The following is a 21669-nucleotide window of genomic DNA, read 5'->3' as shown; positions in this document are numbered from 1 at the left end:
CTCAACCCAATTGAACACTAATGAGAGATTCTTGAGTGGCGCCTGAGACAGCGTTTTCCACCAAAACACCAAATTATAGAATTTCTCGTGGAAAATGGTGTTGCATCCCTCCAAAAGACTTAGACACTTGTAGAATCTATGCCAAGGTGCATTGAAGCTGTTCTGGCGGCTCGTGGTGGCCCAACACCCTATTAAGACACTTTATGTTGGGGTTTCCTTTATTTTGGCAGTTACATGTATGTTTAATTCAGGTAACACTAGTCAAGATCCAGTGCTGAGAAAAATAGATAAAAGAATTGCAGAAAATGTCAATGGGCTAAAAAGATAGAAAAGAAGAGCAGGAAAGGAGAGGGGGAGAGAGGGAGAGAGGGGAAATTAAGGTACATATGGAGAGCATATGGATACTACACAGAGAAAATAGAGGAGAAAGAAAAGCGAGGGAAAATAACTCTCATTCTTCTCAGAGAGACAGATGCCAGTGAAGTTCTAAACTCCAGGGTTGTGTTCATCATGCACCAAATTGAAGAAAAACAGACTGAAAGAGGGTAGGACTATCTGGACTTCCATTTTACATTTTAAAATGTTTTTAGACATTTATACAGTGTGTCCTAATGAACATGACCCAGCACACCACACAACAGAGGTGAACAGCGTTTTCTAGATGATGTCTCCAAGATAGAGACAGTGGGATATGATGGAATGAAAATTAGCACCTGGCTCTCCATTGTTCAAAAAGCTTCTTTGAGTCTTTCTTTTTTTAGGGCAACATCAGCTGAATAGCACAAAATAACTCTGGGAGTCAATTATATCCTGTGAAATGGGAAATTGACTATTTAATTGTACAGAGCCCCATCCTGTAACCATTTCTAATTTACTGCTGCTTGTTTCAACTGGGTTCCCCCTTGTGTCGTGATTGAATGTTTCTTTTCTGCTCCGGCTCTTTTGCACTCCACCCCAAGACCCTGATTCTAGCCCCGTTTCTCTGCCCTCATTCGTACTTTAAGTGCTTCGTTTCCCGAAGTCCCACAGCGCTTGTTGGGCCCCTGCCAGTGCTGTTCATTGGGCACCGAATGGAAGAAAGAGGACTGAAACATGGAGGGACAACCTGAGTCTGATAAGAAATGCACATTTTCCTATTGCAATATTATGAAAAAAAATTCTGTTGTGCACGCTAATGAACACAACCTTGATGTATCTTTGGAAAGTATTTCTAGTGGCACAGTCATCTTAGATAATATTCTAAATGTTGTTTAGTTTGTGAGCGTTCCATCAATTTAGCACGGAGCCTCCGCTAGGATAACAAAAGAGCCAGCAGTGTCATTTTAGTCAAATTCTTCCAGCTTCATTCAGCATCATGGAAAAAGGTTGAAGAATAGATATACAATGTCATCAGGGCCTGCAACAATGTCTCCATCATCATCATCATCAATGTTCCGTAATGAAAATGTTTCACACCCAGTGATGATGCTTTAGGAGCACATTGCTCGCAAGAAATGTGATCCAACCTAAACGATAATACATTACTCTGCAGATATTTAAAAGTGTGGTCAGGGAGCCTAACCTTCATAGTTAGTCATTCCATTCTAAACTAGGACAATTTGTGAGGAAGGAGACTGAGGAGAAAGTATTAATTGAACCAAGAGTCAAATGAGACAGTTCAGTGTGTTGATTGGCTTTCCTGGAGAAAGTGTTGGAGTGTTCTAGAGAGAGAGAGAGAGAGAGAGAGGTTGTCCCTAATGTGATTAGCTGTCTGCTTGAAATGAAACATGTGCCAATCATGAAACCAGGGACAAAGTAACGCATTGTCCTCCGCATCCCCTGCAGATCTTTCTCTGTTTATGACAGCTTTTGTTTCGCCTATCATCTACAGCCCCGTTTTTTATTTTTTAGAAAAACAAGAGAGAGTGTAGAAACGAGAGAGTGGTGGGGGTGAGAGGGGGAGTGTAGAAAAGAGAGAGTGGTGGGGGTGAGAGGGGGAGTGTAGAAAAGAGAGAGTGGTGGGGGTGAGAGGGGGAGTGTAGAAAAGAGAGAGTGGTGGGGGTGAGAGGGGGAGTGTAGAAAAGAGAGAGTGGTGGGGGTGGGGGTGAGAGGGGGAGTGTAGAAAGAGAGAGTGGTGGGGGTGAGAGGGGAGTGTAGAAAAGAGAGAGTGGTGGGGGTGAGAGGGGGAGTGTAGAAAAGAGAGAGTGGTGGGGGTGAGAGGTGGAGTGTAGAAACGAGAGAGTGGTGGGGGTGGGAGGGGGAGTGTAGAAAAGAGAGAGTGGTGGGGGTGAGAGGGGAGTGTAGAAAAGAGAGAGTGGTGGGGGTGAGAGGGGAGTGTAGAAAGAGAGAGTGGTGGGGGTGAGAGGGGGAGTGTAGAAAAGAGAGAGTGGTGGGGGTGAGAGGGGAGTGTAGAAAAGAGAGAGTGGTGGGGGTGAGAGGGGAGTGTAGAAAAGAGAGAGGTGGGGGGGTGAGAGGGGGAGTGTAGAGTGTAGAAAAGAGAGAGTGGTGGGGGTGAGAGGGGGAGTGTAGAAAAGAGAGAGTGGTGGGGGTGAGAGAGTAGGGAGAGTGGTGGGGGTGAGGGAGTGTAGAAAGAGAGTGGTGGGGGTGAGAGGGGGAGTGTAGAAAAGAGAGAGTGGTGGGGGTGAGAGGAGGAGTGGTGGGGGTGAGAGTAGAAAGAGAGAGTGGTGGGGGTGAGAGGGGAGTGTAGAAAGAGAGAGTGGTGGGGGTGAGAGGGGGAGTGTAGAAAGAGAGAGAGCGGTGGGGGTGAGAGGGGGAGTGGAAAAGAGAGAGTGGTGGGGTGAGAGGGGGAGTGTAGAAAAGAGAGAGTGGTGGGGGGGTGAGAGGGGGAGTGTAGAAAGAGAGAGTGGTGGGGGTGAGAGGGGAGTGTAGAAAAGAGAGAGTGGTGGTGGGAGGTAGAAAAGAGAGAGTGGTGGGGGGAGTGTAGAAAAGAGAGAGTGGTGGGGGTGAGAGGGGGAGTGTAGAAAGAGTGGTGGGGGTGAGAGGGAGTGGTGGGGGGTGAGAGGGGAGTGTAGAAAGAGAGAGTGGTGGGGGTGAGATGGTGGGGGGGAGTGTAGAAAAGAGAGAGTGGTGGGGGTGAGAGGGGGAGTGTAGAAAAGAGAGAGTGGTGGGGGTGAGAGGGGGAGTGTAGAAAAGAGAGAGTGGTGGGGGTGAGAGGGGGAGTGTAGAAAAGAGAGAGTGAGTGGGGGTAGAAAGAGAGAGAGGGGGAGTGTAGAAAAGAGAGAGTGGGGTGGGGGTAGAAAAGAGAGAGTGGTGGGGGGTGAGGGGGAGTGTAAAAAGAGAGTGGTGGGGGTGAGAGGGGAGTGTAGAAAAGAGAGAGTGGTGGGGGTGAGAGGGGGAGTGTAGAAAAGAGAGAGTGGTGGGGGTGGGGGTAGGGGAAAGAGAGAGTGGTGGGGGGGAGGGGAGGGGAGTGTAGAAAAGAGAGAGTGGTGGGGGGGAGTGTAGAAAGAGGGTGGGGGTGAGAGGGGGAGTGTAGAAAAGAGAGAGTGGTGGGGGAGAGGGGGAGTGTAGAAAAGAGGGGTGAGAGTGGTGGGGAGTGTAGAAAAGAGAGAGTGGTGGGGGTGAGAGGGGAGTGTAGAAAAGAGAGAGTGGTGGGGGTGAGAGGGGGAGTGTAGAAAAGAGAGAGTGGTGGGGGTGAGAGGGGGAGTGTAGAAAAGAGAGAGTGGTGGGGGTGAGAGGGGGAGTGTAGAAAGAGAGAGTGGTGGGGGTGAGAGGGGGAGTGTAGAAAAGAGAGAGTGGTGGGGGTGAGAGGGGGAGTGTAGAAAAAGAGAGAGGGGGAGTGTAGAAAGAGAGGTGGGGGGTGAGAGGGGAGTGTAGAAAGAGAGAGTGGTGGGGGTGAGAGGGGAGTGTAGAAAAGAGAGAGTGGTGGGGGTGAGAGGGGAGTGTAGAAAAGAGAGAGTGGTGGGGGTGAGAGGGGGAGTGTAGAAAGAGAGAGTGGTGGGGGTGAGAGGGGGAGTGTAGAAAAGAGAGAGTGGTGGGGGTGAGAGGGGGAGTGTAGAAAAGAGAGAGTGGTGGGGGTGAGAGGGGAGTGTAGAAAAGAGAGAGTGGTGGGGGTGAGAGGGGGAGTGTAGAAAAGAGAGAGTGGTGGGGGTGAGAGGGGGAGTGTAGAAAGAGAGAGTGGTGGGGGTGAGAGGGGGAGTGTAGAAAAGAGAGAGTGGTGGGGGTGAGAGGGGAGTGTAGAAAAGAGTGGTGGGGGTGAGAGGGGAGTGTAGAAAAGAGGAGTGGAGGGGAGTGTAGAAAAGAGAGAGTGGTGGGGGTGAGAGGGGAGTGAAAAGAGAGTGGTGGGGGGAGAGGGGGAGTGTAGAAAAGAGAGTGGTGGGGTGGGGGTGTGGTGGGGGGGAGTGTAGAAAAGAGAGAGTGGTGGGGGTGAGAGGGGGAGTGTAGAAAAGAGAGAGTGGTGGGGGTGAGAGGGGAGTGTAGAAAAGAGAGAGTGGTGGGGGTGAGAGGGGGAGTGTAGAAAAGAGAGAGTGGTGGTGAGGGGTGAGAAAAGGATGATGGAGCCTGGGGGTAGAGGGGAGTGTAGAAGAGAGAGTGGTGGGGGTGAGAGGGGGAGTGTAGAAAAGAGAGAGTGGAGTGTAGAAAAGGGGGTGGGATTGGGGGAGTGTAGAAAAGAGAGAGTGGTGGGGGTGAAAAGAGTGGGGAGTGTAGAAAATGGCTATTTTCTGAATGTCAGTTTTAAAGTACCTCTGTACACAGTAGTTGGTAGCATTGACCATTAAATTGTTTAACTTGGGTCTAGGTTAAACTCTGTTCAAAAGAGAGTGGTGGGGGTGAGAGGGGGAGTGTAGAAAGAGAGAGTGGTGGGGGTGAGAGGGGAGTGTAGAAAAGATCAGTGGTAAAATTCCATGGGGGAGAATGTAGAAATGTCAGAATAATAGTAGAGGGGGTGAGAGTGGGGGAGTGTAGAAAAGAGAGAGTGGTGGGTGTGAGAGGGGGAGTGTAGAAAAGAGAGAGTGGTGGGGGTGAGAGGGGAGTGTAGAAAAGAGAGAGTGGTGGGGGTGATGTTTTGGGGGAGTGTAGTTCTTTTTCCCTCTTTCTATCCCTCTCTCTCCCTCCCTCTCACTCTCTCGCTCTCTCTTCTCTCTATCGGTTCCTGCTCCCAGCTGTTCCTATTCCCCCTAATCAAAGAAGAGTGGTGGGGGTGAGACCGTGCTGGGGAGTGTAGAAAAGAGAGATGTGGTGGGGGTGAGAGGGGAGTGTAGAAAAGAGAGAGTGGTGGGGGTGAGAGGGGGAGTGTAGAAAGAGAGAGTGGTGGGGTGAGAGGGGGAGTGTAGAAAAGAGAGTGAGTGGTGAGGGGGTGAGAAAAGAGGAGTGGGGGTAGAGAAAAGAGAGAGTGGTGGGGGTGAGAGGGGGAGTGTAGAAAAAAGAGTGGTGGGGTGAGAGGGGGAGTGTCCAAAAGAGAGAGTGGTGGGGGTGAGAGGGGAGTGTAGAAAAGAGAGAGTGGTGGGGGTGAGAGGGGAGTGTAGAAAAGAGAGAGTGGTGGGGGTGAGAGGGGAGTGTAGAAACGAGAGAGTGGTGGGGGTGGGAGGGGGAGTGGGTAAAAGGTGGGAGCACTCAAATCCCAATGGCTCCAGGGGTCTGTCAGAACTGATAGAGCACTATCACTTGCCAACGGAGGTGCAACACTGAGGACAGAGCTGAGCGAAGGATGATGGAGCCTGACTGACGGAGATAGAGGAGGGCGGAGGGGCAGAGGGAGGGTGGGAGTCTAAGGCCGACCACCTTTTAAACGGTTAATGAACAAATCGAAGCAATGCCAAAGACGGTGATAGTTACGTATATCTACAAAAACTCTACAAATCATCGATGAGCTTTTACAAGATAACAATAACACTACTGAATAAAACACCTAGTTAATACAGATACTCACTACTAACAATAATGATAACTGGTAATTAACATTCAATATTCTATTATGCTTCTTATATTTATATTACATTTACATTGGGCTTCTATGTTTTATCATATCCCACCATTACTGTGTTATTTTGGGAAGACAGCAAGAGTAACAACAGTAATTTGTACCGCTGTTTTGCCAGGTTTCTGTATGAAGAGGGCCCTCTCACCTGTCACATCCACCAGTGGCATGGAGGTATCAGGGAACAATGGCCTTGTCTTAGAAGAGAGGTTTGAGAGGCTTTCATAATGAACAAACGAGGGTTTGGGTATATTTGTTGGTGACACTGCCAAAAACGGCTGTTGCTTTGGTGATAAAAAAAACAACATTTTGAGGGTTGTTTATTTGGACCCTGAGACAGTTCAGATTCTTACGCGCAAAACACCCAAGACAAGTCCACTCCACCCCTAATTATAAACATTTTAGATGTTGACATAGCTTTCTGAATTGTTTTTTAAAAGTACTTTACCTAATGTCTGTACAGTGTTAGCACATTATGTGTCTAGGTTATGTGTTCAACAATACCGACTATGGAGAAAAGGTTGCATTTAAGGATGTACAGTTGAAGTGGGAAGTTTACATACACCTCAGCCAAATACATTTAAACTCTGTTTCACAATTCCTGACATTTAATCCTAGTAAAAATTCCATGTTTTAGGTCAGTTAGGATCACCACTTTATTTTCAGAATGTGAAATGTCAGAATAATAGTAGAGAGAATTATTTATTTCAGCTTTCATTTCTTTCATCACATTCCCAGTGGGTCAGAAGTTAATATACACTCAATTAGTAGTTGGTAGCATTGACCATTAAATTGTTTAACTTGGGTCAAAGGTTTTGGGTAAACTTCCACAAGCTTCCCACAATAAATTGGGTGAATTTTGGCCCATTCCTCCTGACAGAGCTGGTGTAACTGAGTCAGGTTTGTAGGCCTCCTTGCTCGCACACGCCTTTTCAATTTTCTACAGGATTGAGGTCAGAGCTTTGTGATGGCCACTCCAATACCTTGACTTTGTTGTCCTTAAGCCATTTTGCCACAACTTTGGGTCATTGTCCATTTGGAAGACCCATTTGCGGCCAAGCTTTTACTTCCTGACTGATGCCTTGAGATGTTGCTTCAATATATCCACACAATTTTCCTACCTCATGATGCCATCTATTTTCTGAAGTGCACCAGTCCCTCCTGCAGCACAGCACCCCCACAACATGATGCTGCCACCCCCATGTTTCACGGTTGGGATGGTGTTCTTCGGCTTGCAAGCCTCCCCCTTTTTCCTACAAACATAACGATGATCATTATGGCCAAACAGTTCTATTTTTGTTTCATCAGACCAGAGGACGTTTCTCCAAAAAGTATGATCTTTGTCCCCATCTGCAGTTGCAAACTGTAGTCTGGCTTTTTTATGGCAGTTTTGGAGCAGTGGCTTCTTCCTTGCTGAGTGGCCTTTCAGGTTATTTCAATATAGGACTTGTTTTATTGTGGATTTAGATCCTTTTGTACCTGTTTCCTCCAACATCTTCACAAGGTCCTTTGCTGTTGTTCTGGGATTGATTAACACTTTTTTGCACCAAAGTACGGTTATCTCTAGGAGACAGAACGCGTCTCCTTCCTGAGCGGCATGATGGCTGCGTGGTCCCATGGTGTTAATACTTGTGTGCTATTGTTTGTACAGATGAACGTGTTACCTTCAGGTGTTTGGAAATTGCTCCCAAGGATGATCCAGACTTGTGGAGGCCTACAAATGTTTTTCTGAGGTCGTGGCTGATTTCTTTTGATTTTCCCATGATGTCAAGCAAAGAGACACTGAGTTCGAAGGTAGGCCTTGAAATACATCCACAGGTACACCTCCAATTGACTCAAATTAAGTCAAATAGCCTATCAGAAGCTTCTAAAGCCATGACATCATATTCTGGAATTTTCCAAGTTGTTTAAAGGCACAGTCAAGTTAGTGTATGTAAACTTCTGACGCACTGGAATTGTGATACAGTGAATTATAAATAAAATAATCTGTCTGTCAACAATTGTTGGAAACATTTTTTGTGTCATGCACAAAGTAGATTTTTACCTTGTCAGCTTGGGGATTCAATCTTGCAACCTTTCGGTTACTGGCCCAACACTCTAACCACAAGGCTGCCTGCCGCTAGCTAGGTAGGTAGCCTAATCACTAGGCTACCTGCTGTTTACGGTGTAAAGCAGTAAACAGTTTAGAGCTTTAGTACTGTGCATGAAGGAGGTTGACGTTTATTGGGATGAGTCTTGTCCTGGAGGCAGATCTGAGCAACTTCTTCTAGATGGGCAAGTTGCACCTTAATGACTGCTGCCCTATGTACATTATCATTAAACACTGGTCACTTGAATAATGTTTACATACTGTTTTACCCACTTTATCCTCTATTCCAGTCAAGGCTCATCCTATATACCGTGGGGGAAAAAAGTATTTAGTCAGCCACCAATTGTGCAAGTTCTCCCACTTAAAAAGATGAGAGAGGCCTGTAATTGCCATCATAGGTACACTTCATCTATGACAGACAAAATTAGAAAAAAAATCCTGAAAATCACATTGTAGGATTTTTTATGAATTTATTTGCAAATTGTGGTGGAAAATAAGTATTTGGTCACCTACAAACAAGCAAGATTTCTGGCTCTCACAGACCTGTAACTTCTTCTTTAAGAGGCTCCTCTGTCCTCCACTCATTACCTGTATTAATGGCACCTGTTTGAACGTGTTATCAGTATAAAAGACACCTGTCCACAACCTCAAACAGTCATACTCCAAACTTCACTATGGCCAAGACCAAAGATCTGTCAAAGAACACCAGAAACATAATTGTAGACCTGCACCAGGCTGGGAAGACTGAATCTGCAATAGGTAAGCAGCTTGGTTTGAAGAAATCACCCGGGGGAGCAATTATTAGGAAATGGAAGACATACAAGACCACTGATAATCTCCCTCGATCTGGGGCTCCACGCAGGATCTCACCCCGTGGGGTCAAAATGATCACAAGAACGGTGAGAAAAAAATCCCAGAACCACACGGGGGGGGGGGGGGGGGGGGGACCTAGTGAATGACCAGCAGAGAGCTGGGACCAAAGTAACAAAACCTATCATCAGTAATACACTACGCCGCCAGGGACTCAAATCCTGCAGTGCCAGACGTGTCCCTTGCTTAAGCCAGTACATGTCTAGGCCCGTCTGAAGTTTGCTAGAGAGCATTTGGATGATCCAGAAGAAGATTGGGAGAATGTCATATGGTCAGATGAAACCAAAATATAACTTTTTGGTAAAAACTCAACTCGTCGTGTTTGGAGGACAAAGAATGCTGAGTTGCATCCAAAGAACACCATACCTACTGTGAAGCATGGGGGTGGAAACATCATGCTTTGGGGCTGTTTTTCTGCAAAGGGACCAGGACGACTGATCCGTGTAAAGGAAAGAATGAATGGGGCCATGTATTGTGAAAAAACCTCCTTCCATCAGCAAGGGCAATGAAGATGAAACGTGGCTGGGTCTTTCAGCATGACAATGATCCCAAACACACCGCCCGGGCAACGAAGGAGTGGCTTCGTAAGAAGCATTTCAAGGTCCTGGAGTGGTCTAGCCAGTCTCCAGATCTCAACCCCATAGAAAATCTGTGGAGGGAGTTGAAAGTCCGTGTTGCCCAGCAACAGCCCCAAAACATCATTGCTCTAGAGGAGATCTGCATGGAGGAATGGGCCAAAATACCAGCAACAGTGTGTGAAAACCTTGTGAAGACTTACAGAAAACGTTTGACCTCTGTCATTGCCAACAAAGGGTATATAACAATGTATTGAGATAAACTTTTGTTATTGACCAAATACTTATTTTCCACCATAATTTGCAAATAAATTCATTAAAAATCCTACAATGTGATTTTCTGGATTGATTTTTCTAATTTTGTCTGTCATAGTTGAAGTGTACCTATGATGACATTTACAGGCCTCTCTCATCTTTTTAAGTGGGAGAACTTGCACAATTGATGGCTGACTAAATACTTTTTTGCCCCACTGTAACTACTGCTGTACAAACTTTTTATATTCATATTTTGTCCATACTGTCTATATACACCATTATATACATATATATTTATATTCCGTACTGTGACATTGCTCGTTCTAATATTTATTCATTTAAATGTTTTGGGGATTTGTGTGTATGGTTTTATATTGCTAGGTATTACGGCACTGTTGGAGCTAGAAACATAAGCATCTCGCTGCACCTGCGATAACATGCAAAATATGTGTACACGACCAATCAAATTTGATTTGTATGCAAAGTCTAAATTGGCTATATTGTAAAAATGTATAAACCAAAAGTGTGCTTTTTGCCCTTAATTTAGGATTAGGGTTAACAGTATTATTAAGGTTAAGGTCAGATTGTATGACTTTGTGGCCGTGCCAGCTAGTGACCACACTGCAGAGCTGCCTCCAGAATAAGATTCAAAACGAGAAATGCTAACCTGCATATACGACATCCATATGGCTATGCCTTGACAGTGATGAAAGCACAGCTCCTGTTTTATGAGTGTAGAAAGGTTCTATGACATTGTACACCTCAGGCGAGAGGAGTCACACTGTGTGCTACTGATCACAAGTCAAGTCACAGGAAAATCACTTTGGGTACCAGACAAAAACATGTCAACAGTGTGCCATTAGTACATCTCAAGCATTTACACAATGCATGCATATATGCATTAATTTATATTCAAGGGAGTTGAAAGACACATGGATGTAATATCCTGGGACAATTCAACCCACTAGGTCAGTCAAAACCTTCATGAACAATTAAGCAAGACATTTCAAGTTGAATATCACACTGGAATTTAATTATTTTTGAGAAATATGTTACTATTGTGAGCACTGATGATAAAATATGTGTTTGCATTACTGAAGACTACATATTTGGATGTGATCTAATTCTAATGTAAGCCAAATCTATTCAATGTAAATACATGTACACTAACACCGTACCCGACCTGCAATCGAGCATCCTGGTTACAGCATCACTCATATCATGGCGTGTACTTCTCATCAGTACTTAAGTGTGGTGATCTTGGTTTACAGGGATTCGGTAGTTGATTTTCCCTGATGACCCCTTAGCAATGTCACACATGCATGATCTAGAAACCTAAAAGCATCACTGTTTCCAGAAACTGTTTCCAGTCTTTACAGCTCACAAGTCATCAATAGCGTACCTCATCCAGACTGATCCATCCACACTCTCTTTTTCAATCTGGTACTTTTTGCCCTTGCCCCACCCCTGTCTACCTTCTTTACCCTGTCACCCCCCACCTCTGTGTCCCCTAACCACTTGACACCTTTTCAGATTCATCCCCTTCAGTTGGCAGAGAGCATGTTTCACCCGGGGGCCACGATGCAGTGATCCCGGCCCAAATCAATGGCAGATAAATCAATGCTATCTCTTTCTTCCATGCCTCTGCTGCAATCCATTTCTTTTGCTGTTACCTTGCTGTTTGTGGAGACTTTAACTTTGTTCAATTAAACCCCAGTTCACTTTGCCCGGGAAGCTAATTGTAAACAGGGCAAGTTTTGCATTTGAGTAACAGACAGAAATTCTAGCCAGATCTTAGACTAACAGTATTTATGAGGTTCCCATGAAAAAAAGGAACTGCACAACTTTTAACGGGCCTGGGACGTGATGTCCTTAGGATGTAAGACTTACTCCCACTAATGTTATTGCAAAGTTGATATACAATTTCTGGATCAAAGATAAAGGTTATCTCTTGCAAAAAAAAAGATCTCTCTTGCAAAATACATTGTATCTCAATGAGACTAATCTGGATCAAAGGTTTTCAAATGCAATAGGAAACCACAGCCACCTCTCTAGATTTACAGTATCCAATATACTGTAGGCCGGATGGCCACTCAAAAACTAAAAGAGAAAGATTGCTGTAGCAGTACCCAGGCCATTTTTGTTTAATCTCATTTGGGGAGAAAACAACAATTGATAGCCTGGGTTACCAGTGCATTGCATGGGGGAAGTTTTGCGTTGCGTGTGGCACTGCTTTGTTGTGCAATACTTCCAGGTCTCTTGGCAGGAAAATGTTCAATGTGATCTGCTGGGCCTATCATCATTTAGGTCACAGATTCAGGTATCATTAGGAATGATTTCCAGCCGATGCACAAGCTCAGACATAAAAAAAAATATATATATTTAATATAGCCGCAAAGAAAATGATTCATTGTGATATTGCCCTTGTCTCCTGCATAAATAATTAATTATTGTTATGTTCCCTCATGGTGACTTGGGGGATTGGAACGGCTGAGTGTTTTCACAATGTATTTGTGTCCAATCTTCTCTGTATTGGGTGTACTCTAATCAAAGCAGATAGTAAACATGTTTTGAATATTTGTTGAGATTCAACAGCTGAGTCATCTGCTTATCAACTAATCAAATGACTTGTATGCATGCCTCACTCGGGCACAACAGCAGTACCCAGGCCAGTATTTTCAATTAATAAGATATTGCGTTGATTGACTGTAGCGGCGGCTGCTGATTGGCTAAATATCCGGGGCTTGAGGTGGTTGAAGTTGTCAACAAAGCAGCATGACAGTAATATGATGCCAAGTTTTCAAACTACCGGTAGTTTCTTTAAGATATACAAAGCGATCTGTGCATTTAAACAACAGCATAAATCCTATTTTACTTTTGCATGTCAAAAACCGAATGACCAGTGCTGCACATGCTGTCACTGTTTTGAACAGATTGGATTATAATATTTAGAACGAGCAGCCAACTCGCGTCACGAACAAACAAGTACACCAGGGAGAACGCAACAAGAATACAGGTGCAATAAGTGAAAACACATGATCTGACTGGGGATAGCTAGCTAACATAACGTCAGAAAGCATGATGTGCTAGCCAGTCAACTTTCATTCTGAAATTACTAACTAAATGAGTCAGATATTAGTTTAGAAGAACTTGAAATGAGCATGGAGCTAACTAGCTAGCGAGCTACCAGCTAGCTATAGCTTGCTAGCTACTTATCAAACCATACACTACATGGCCAAAAGTATGTGGACACCTTGTTGTCGTACATCTCATTCCAACATCATGGGCATTAACATGGAGTTGGTCTACCCCTTTGCTGCTATAACAACCTCCACTCTTCTGGGAAGGCTATCCTCTAGATGTTGGAACATTGCTGCGGGGACTTGCTTCCATTCAGCCACAAGAGCATTAATGAGGCCGGGCACTGATATTGGGTGATTTGGCCTGGTTTACAGTCTGCGTTCCAATTCATCCCAAAGGTGTTTGATGGGGTTGAGGTCAGAGCTCTGTGCAGGCCAGTCTGTATGGACTTCGCTTTGTGCAGGAGGGCATTGTCATGCTGAAACAGGAAAGAGCATTCCCCAAACTATTGCCACAAAGTTAGAAGCACAGAATCATCTAGAATGTCATTGTATGCTTTAGCTTTAAGATTTCCCTTCACTGGAACTAAGGGGCCTTGCCCGAACCATGAAAAACAGCCAATGACCATTATTTCTCCTCCATTCAACTTTACAGTTGGCACTATGCATAGGGGCAGGTGGTGTTCTCTTGGCATTTGACAAACCCAGATTCGTCTGTCGGACTGCCGTATGGTGAAACGTGATTCATCACTCCAGAGAACTAATTTCCACTGCTCCAGAGTCCAATGGTGACGAGCTTTACACCACTCCAACCGACGCATGGCAATGCATATGGTGATCTCAGGCTTGTGTGCCGCTGCTCGGCCATTGAAACCCATTTCATGAAGCTCCCAACGAACAGTTATTTTGCTGATGTTGCTTCCAGAAGCAGTTTGGAACTCGGTAGTGAGTGTTGCAACCGATGACAGAAGATTTTTACGCTCTATGTGCTTCAGCTCTAGCAGGGCAAAAATTGGACTTGTTTGAAAGGTGGCATCCTATGACGTGCCACGTAGAAAGTCACTGAGCTACTTAGTAAGGTCATTCTATTGCCAAATTGTGTCTATGGAGATTGCATGGTTGTGTGCTCGATTTTGTGCACCTGAAATAGCTGGCTGAAATAGGGCTGAAATAGACTGAATTTGAAGGGGTGTCCACATACCTCCATATATATAGTGTAGCTGGTTACTTTGACCAACAAAAATCTACCAAACTATGTCTCAATGTTTCTCAAAATTACTGTAGCTGCCTAATACATGTTGTCATGCTTTGTAATACACCCAGTTTTATGCTGTTTAAGTCCACACAACATGTCGCCCTGTGACCTACAGTAGATCCTGATATACAACATGGGGGGGAACAATAAAATTGGCCATGCTTTTTTCCCCTACCAGATCTGCGATGAGAAGGTTCTAGCTAGTGTATCCTGCTGTCCTTCGACTCTTATTGGATGTAGTCCAGTTTATCAGGTCCCAGCCTGCCATGACAGTTATGATTATTTATTTACAAGTTAATTAACATTTGCTTTAGCACCATCTGTACCTGATAGAGCAGATCTAGTCCCACGTGCGAGAGATTCATCACTGGGAGGAAGACTAGAGCAGACCAAGAAGTTGTGACTGAATGGACACACATTTGAGGGCCCCAGGATGGTCCATTTACTTTGTGCAGTTATAATTTATGCTATGAAATCCTACTATTTAGCAAATAGCTGGCAAAACATTCCAAGCAATGTCTGCACCACCTATGTGCCCATGGAGGCGGAGCTGCTGCTTCTGCTGCTGCTGGCAGTCACTGAGGGGCAAAGTAGTAAGTAACTGAACAGTTTGTTTTGAACAATATATTTTTGAAACAGGAAAATGTACACTTTTACCACACTTTAATGAGCATTTATAACATAATTATATAATATATGTTGTTTTTTTATAAATATATTTTGGGGGGGGACCAATCACAAGTGGGGCGCCGCCCCTAGCGCCCGAATGAGTAGACTGCTGCTGATTGACTTGCTGGATTCAATGGACACAGTTAGTTGAGACAGGATTTTCTCTCACAACCCATCCAGGTACTTCGATAAAGGAAGCAGCATGACAACTGGAGGCTGACTAGAAGGGAGGAACTATCAGAGTGGTTAACTATGGATTCTCAGAGAGTAGGCTATTGTCCAGTCTCAGACGACATAAAATACCACATACCATATGTATCCTCCAGAAACCTGTTACTCTTTAGCCTACTGTGCTTTAAGAGGCTAGCATCAAAGTGAAAGTCATACAGAGTATTTTCAAAGGGAAGAGCTAGGACAGCTAGCAACATAACATGGAGTAGCCAGGAGCAGAAGGATTGGTGAGCGATCAGATAGGGCAGAATTGATGACCTGGCTCAGGATGGATTTCTGGGAGAGCGGGCTGCCAGAGCGAGGTAATACTTTCAGACTCTTATCGGCACTGGCATAAGCTGAGTGCTGCATCACCCACTTCCCAGCGTCAGCTTATTATGAGAGGCCATGATGTGATTGCCTTGCACTACTTTTGTGTGTTCCAGCAGGGTCTGTCTGTGTGTGTGCTTGGCTGGCTGGACAGAGTGGGCTTGTGCTTGTGGAGATGGCCTCATGTCACTCATTACAAACTCCATGGAGCTCCCAGCAATCAATGTAGAATGCATTTTTTTGCAAGCAGAAATCCAATTACGGATAGTCTAGAAGCTGTTAGGGTCAGGAATAAAAGTTCAAAAAGACAAGAGTTAGTTATTTAATGTCCATCTTTGTTGTGGATGATACATGTAATAAGATGTCTGAATTAAAGTATTGTTGAGATGGGAAAAGTTAACAGTGTTCTTAATTGTGGGCTGGGTTGCTCTGTCCCATGTTGTCAGGCTTTACCTATGTGGTGCTGACAGCAACAGGCTCTAGCATTTGTTTGACAAATTGTGAACACCATGAGACAGTGGTGGAAAAAGTACCCAATTGTCATACTTTTGTAAAGTGAAAGTGAAAGTCACCCAGTAAAATACTACTTGAGTAAAAGTCTAAAAGCATTTGCCATTAAATATACTTAAGTATCAAAAGTAAATGTAACTGCTAAAATATACTTCAGGATCAAAAGTAAAAGTAGAAATAATTTCAAATTCCTTATATTAAACAAACCATTATATTGTTTATTTTATTCTATGGATAGCTGGTGGCAGATTCCAACACTCATTTAGAAATGAAGCATGTGTGTTTAGTGAGTCCGCCAGATCAGAGGCCGTAAGTTGATAAGTGCATAAATTGGACCATTTTCATGTTCTGCTAAACGTTCTAAATGTAATGAGTACCTTTGGGTGTCAGGGAAAATGTATGGAGTAAAAAGTACATTATTTTCTTTAGGAATGTAGTGAAATAAAAGTAAAAGTTGTCAAAAATATAAATTGTAAAGTACAGATTTTTTTAAAACTTAAAATGTAGGTAGTAGTTAAAATAATTTTTACTTAAGTACTTTACACCACTGACTATGCACTGTAATGCAGCTTGCTAAGGCTTTTATTATAAGGCCTATAATAAAGCCTCATGAGTGGCGCAGCGGTCTAAGCCACTGCATCTCAGTGCGAGAGGCGTCACTACAGTCCCTGGTTTGATTCAAGGCCGGATTGGGAGCCCTATAGGGCAGCGCACAATTGGCCCAGCGTCGTCAGGGTAGGCAGTCATTGTAAACTGGCTTGCTTAGTTAAATAAAGGTTACATTTAAAACATTGGCATATAAATAAACGTAAATCAATGTATTCCGTTTATTATAGGGTCTATAATAAACGGATTGACATGTCTTACTTATAGTACAATGTTCAGTTGAGTCGGCTAGACTGAATTTCTCTGCTTTCGAGGCAACTACTTATTTCACTGACTAGGATAAACCTTTCCGCGATTAAACAATGTGGTTTCAAATTTGACGCTGACAACGTCACCGTGGTAACGATCCTCAATTATCAACGATTGGCTAACCCGTGGGAACGTTTCAATTCCCTCAGTACAATGATTGGTTGGTGGGCGGTTTAAGGAGCGGTTAGAGTCTGCATCGTTCCGGGTTATTGTCAGTTTCGGCAGCTTTGCACAGGGAGAGGACCGCATCCTGAATAGCAGTGAGCTGCCTTAAACAGCAAAATATTTATTCGGACATTATCAATATTGCTTGGTATGTAGATCAAAGAGAAGGTCAACGCAAAGGAATGTTTGGAACTGGTTTTGTCACCTCAATTGGAAATTAGAGTCTATAATCGGGAGGACAGACGTTTTGCGAGAGGCTGTAGACAGACATCGCCGGAGAAAGTGTATGCCAAAGGATTTAATAGCATCTCTTATTTCTCACAACTGCATTTGTTTCAAAGTATTGGAATCTGCACGGTTACTCTGTGCTACAGACAACGTTAACATTTTGTTTAGTGGACAAATTCAGATTGATTAGACTAAATAGGTGAACCACTTTGACCTATATGCGTAATTGCTTTGGGGAACCATTCGTATCCATCAATTCTTTTTGGATTGAGAATTTCGTTTTGTGACAAATCTTTTTGGAAATATTCACGGGGAAACGAGGAGAAGAAATGACACGATAGCGGATCATTTTACAGGCTAGTTTCGGGGGGCGAAAGGTTGAGTATGATATGCGTTAGGTGAGAGCACAGTTTAACGGGAGAGACTGACACGCAACACTCCTGAATTTGTCAACCTGTTATTTCCCAGGCTTTGAATTCACGGTCATTCTGCCCAGGAAACGAAACGCATCAGTTACAATAATATTGTTCATTGACGGAAAGAGCAAATCATTTAACCATTGGGTTTTTCAGTTTGGAATCTGATTCACTGTCTGAAAATGTGCATGATACTGAAAGGGGGAGAATAAACTGTATTGCTGTTGATCAACAGCGGGTGGTTTTTGGATTTTGGAGAGCGGAATGAAACCTATCTGATTTATCTCTGGACCGCAACGTTCTGAAGCAGACTACTCATCGCCAGCTGACCTGCATGGAATTCTAATCTGCACTACGAAACAATTTATGGTAACTAGCCTATTTTATCTTCAGGTATCAAAACTATAGTCATACATTTATCGCATGCGTAATTTGGGGATTGTGTTGCTGCTAATGGCAGCCGGGGTCATTCGGCGACATGTCTTCATATCATAATTGATGGATGGAGTGTAAGAAAGCTGGCACATTGCATAACAGTTGATGGATAGGATTGTAGGAAAATAGAATGAGGATGTAAAATGCTGAGTCTACAGTACAGAGATGTTGAAATGACTGGGGTAGGACAGGCTATAAAACCTGTTTTTCATGCGTAGCCTAGGCTAACCTACAATAAAGGACATGTTGTAAAATCGATGTCAGTTACTTAATGGATTTAGGATCTGCTTTGACGTGTTGTATTTGTTATTTTCAAGGATAGGGAGCAATTGAGTATATTGTCGGAAGTATTCTACACAAGGAATTATTTTGTGTATGCTCCCATGTGTCATTATTTTTAATGAGCGGTGGGTGAAGAGTTTCAGCGGCAATTAATGATTTTCACCCCCAAGTATAACTGGCTTAGTTTCTTTAAATAGTTGATGACATTCACTGATGTTGATTAAGGACGCGCTTAGATGTGATATTCCTCAAATGAACGAGCATCACCAGTGCGTAATTCCTCATAACTTTTCAGTTGGAGCTCGGTGTCATAGCCTATGTTCTATATAGCCATTAAGTACAGGCTATACACAAGTACATGCGACACACACAATATCAGGCAACTGTAAACAGCAGGTGCTGACCTGGAAAAAAGTACATAAAAAAGTACATATTTTTAATCTGTGTAGGATGTAACATGGGGACCATCACACACATGCACCTCTTCAGCGACCAGAAGACACACACACACACACACACACACACACACACAAACACACTGATAAGCAAAGGGACTTATTTTTTTCCTGTCAAATTCCTGGAGTTTGTGGCTAGTTAACAGGCCTCGATAATCCATGTATTCATAGACCACTATAGGCCAGGCCTCTACTAAAAGTATCTCTGCATTGTTTCAGTGGCTGGATAGTGGAGTACAGTACAGTGGACTTTACCCTGGTCACTTACTTGCTCATTGATAATCTTACATGGGACCCCTCTACATCTAGGGCCAGGCTCCTGGAGTCGCCAGTCCTGTACAGCACTTGCCATAGCATAGCACAGTGGCTGCTTGCTAGTATTGAGTAAAACATTGGGTGGGCAGAGCCGCCTCATTTACTTCCTACACTCGGCCCTATGACCTGCTGATCAAATTGTGCTCATATTAGCTCTGAGACTGCTCCTCACCTAAACAAAAAGTCCCCCTAGTATAATGCGTGCCTTAACTCAACATTATGGTTGGGGACGATAGGGTTAGCTACTGGAGCTAGCAGGACAGCCTAATATGTAGACCAATGAATTACCTCTTGGATTTAATCTTGGCTCTGTTTTAATTTTGGGGGGCTAAATATCGTGACTCATAATGCCTTTCTGAAGGCTGAATGTGTTTTACTTTGATTTGGGATTTTAATGTAAACTAGACCTAAGTAGCCTGGCAGTTTTTATTCAAAACAGAAATAAATATACAATCTGATTTGTTTGTTTTTTTGGTCACCTCATTTGCAGGATTCTAAATCCATACAGGAAATCATTAAAGCAAGGTTTTTGTTGTTAAAACTAAAAGTGGTGCCATCCAAACTCAACTTTATGTTGGGTGAATGCAATAATACTAGCCCATGTTTCATACTCAGTCTTTGATTAAATGCCTCCCAAAACCATCTAAAAAGCAAAACACATTTTATACCGTTGCCTGAACTTTCAACAAGTATCCTTCTTAATGTGCAAAGAGTTGGTTGAAGGACAGATTTAATTTTGGCAAAGATATTAAAGCGGAAGTAATATACTAAGCAAGCTCAGGCACTATATCAATTTTCAACACTGAAATACTATTTCAATTTGATTGATTGATAGCATTGGGGTGAATACTCTGTACTCTTTGCTTATTAAAACTGCAGTCTTGAGTGAATAAGTAAGGTTTGCTCATGAATATCTTCATAATTGCTTCACTTTAATTTCCTGTTCTATGTATTAATATTATTTTAATCCCAAAATGGTTTGATTGTCTTAATGCAGACCCAGAGACAACAATACTGAACTACGGTGCGTGCAATGCCACTGCAAACATACCTTGGATGATATACACTACTGTTCAATAGTTTTGGGTCACTTAGAAATGTCCTTTTTTTCCTGAAAGAAAGGCAACTTTTTTTGTCCATTAAAATAACATCAAATTGAACAGAAATACAGTGTAGACATTGTTAATGTTGTAAATGATTATTGTAGCTGGAAACGGTGGATTTTTATTTTTTATTTTTATGGAATAACACCAGTCTCAATGTCAACAGTGTAGAGGCGACTCCGGGTTGCTGGCCTTCTAGGCAGAGTTGCAAAGAAAAAGCCATAACTGGGCAATAAAAATAAAAGATTAAGATGGGCAAAAGAACACAGACACTGGACAGAGGAACTCTGCCTAGAACTCCAGCATCCCGGAGTCGCCTCTTCACTGTTGACATTGAGACTGGTGTTTTGCGGGTACTATTTAATGAAGCTGCCAGTTGAGGACTTGTGAGGCGTCTGTTTCTCAAAATAGGCACTCTAATGTACTTGTCCTCTTGCTCAGTTGTGCACCGGGGCCTCCCACTCCTCTTTCTATTCCAGTTAGTGCCAGTTTGCTCTGTTCTGTGAAGGGAGTAGTACAAAGCGTTGTATGAGTTTTCATTTTTTTGTCAATTTCTCACATGGAATAGCGTTAATTTCTCAGTACAAGAAAAGACTGAGGAGTTTCAGAAGAAAGTATTTTTTTTTCTGGCCATTTTGAGTCTGTAATTGAAATAACAAATACGGATGCTCCAGATACTCAACTAGTGTAAAGAAGGACAGTTTTTAAACATTGATTCTTTAATCAGAACAACAGAGTTGCAAAATGTTTTTCTAATGATCAATTATCCTTTTAAAATGCTAAACTTCGATTAGCTAACACAACGTACCATAGGAACACAGGTTGCTGATAATGGGCCTCTGGAAGACTATGTAGAAATTCCATAAAAAATCTGCCGTTTCCAGCTACAATTGTTAATGTTGTAAATGACTCTACACTGTATTTCTGATCAATTTGATGTTATTTTAATTAACAAAAAATCTGCTTTTCTTTCAAAAACAAGGACATTTCTAAGTGACCCCAAACTTAAAAAATAATCTGCTCTGGTTTATCTTCAATAGATATTAATTTCTAAGTTTACTGTGCCAGCTTGATTATTTGTGATTTGAAAAAATTATATTTACAGAAATGTAATAGCATATTTGTTTTCCAGAGAGGCATTTAGTTTATTCTGTATAGGATATATTTTCATTAAATTATAGGTAATGGAAAGCAGGGATCCTGTCTTGTGGCTCAGCTTCCACAACCACTGACAATAAAAGTTGCTTCTTTCTTTCCAGGAAACACATTTAGGCAAAACATTTAGTGACACATGAACCTTTTCTCTCAAAGGCATCCAAATAGCATCTCATTTCGATATTGATCTGAGTTCCTGTTCCTGTTATTTTGTTATTTCTTTTGCGCTTTGTGTAACTTATTATTTAACTCACCGTCTACATAATGTTGCTGCTACCGCCTCTTATGCCCGAAAATAACTTCTGGACATCAGAAAAGCGATTACTCACCGCGGACTGGAAGAAACGTTGTCCTTTAACGAGTCCGACCAGAAAGATATCCTGCTTTCACTGGAACAGGCCCAGATTCAGGACTTTTGCGTGAAGAAAAGACGCCGGAAATCA

At 43.1% G+C, this 21669-nt stretch overlaps 1 protein-coding gene across 2 annotated transcripts in view; it reads left to right on the top strand.

The window, feature by feature from the left end:
- Positions 1–16870: 16870 nt before the first annotated feature.
- The window catches only part of LOC124034559 (protein FAM222A-like), an 82395-nt gene continuing 77596 nt past the window's right edge, over positions 16871–21669 (top strand). For both annotated transcript variants that reach the window (XM_046347913.1, XM_046347914.1), the window contains exon 1: positions 16871–17850. The gene's annotated coding sequence lies outside the window, so the exon portion shown is untranslated. The remainder of the gene's footprint in view (positions 17851–21669) is intronic.

The sequence above is a fragment of the Oncorhynchus gorbuscha genome, linkage group LG04 (assembly GCF_021184085.1).
Source record: "Oncorhynchus gorbuscha isolate QuinsamMale2020 ecotype Even-year linkage group LG04, OgorEven_v1.0, whole genome shotgun sequence".
NCBI classification, from domain to species: domain Eukaryota; kingdom Metazoa; phylum Chordata; class Actinopteri; order Salmoniformes; family Salmonidae; genus Oncorhynchus; species Oncorhynchus gorbuscha.
Note: the sequence above shows the minus strand (reverse complement) of the source record. Positions and strands in the feature narration are given on the sequence as shown.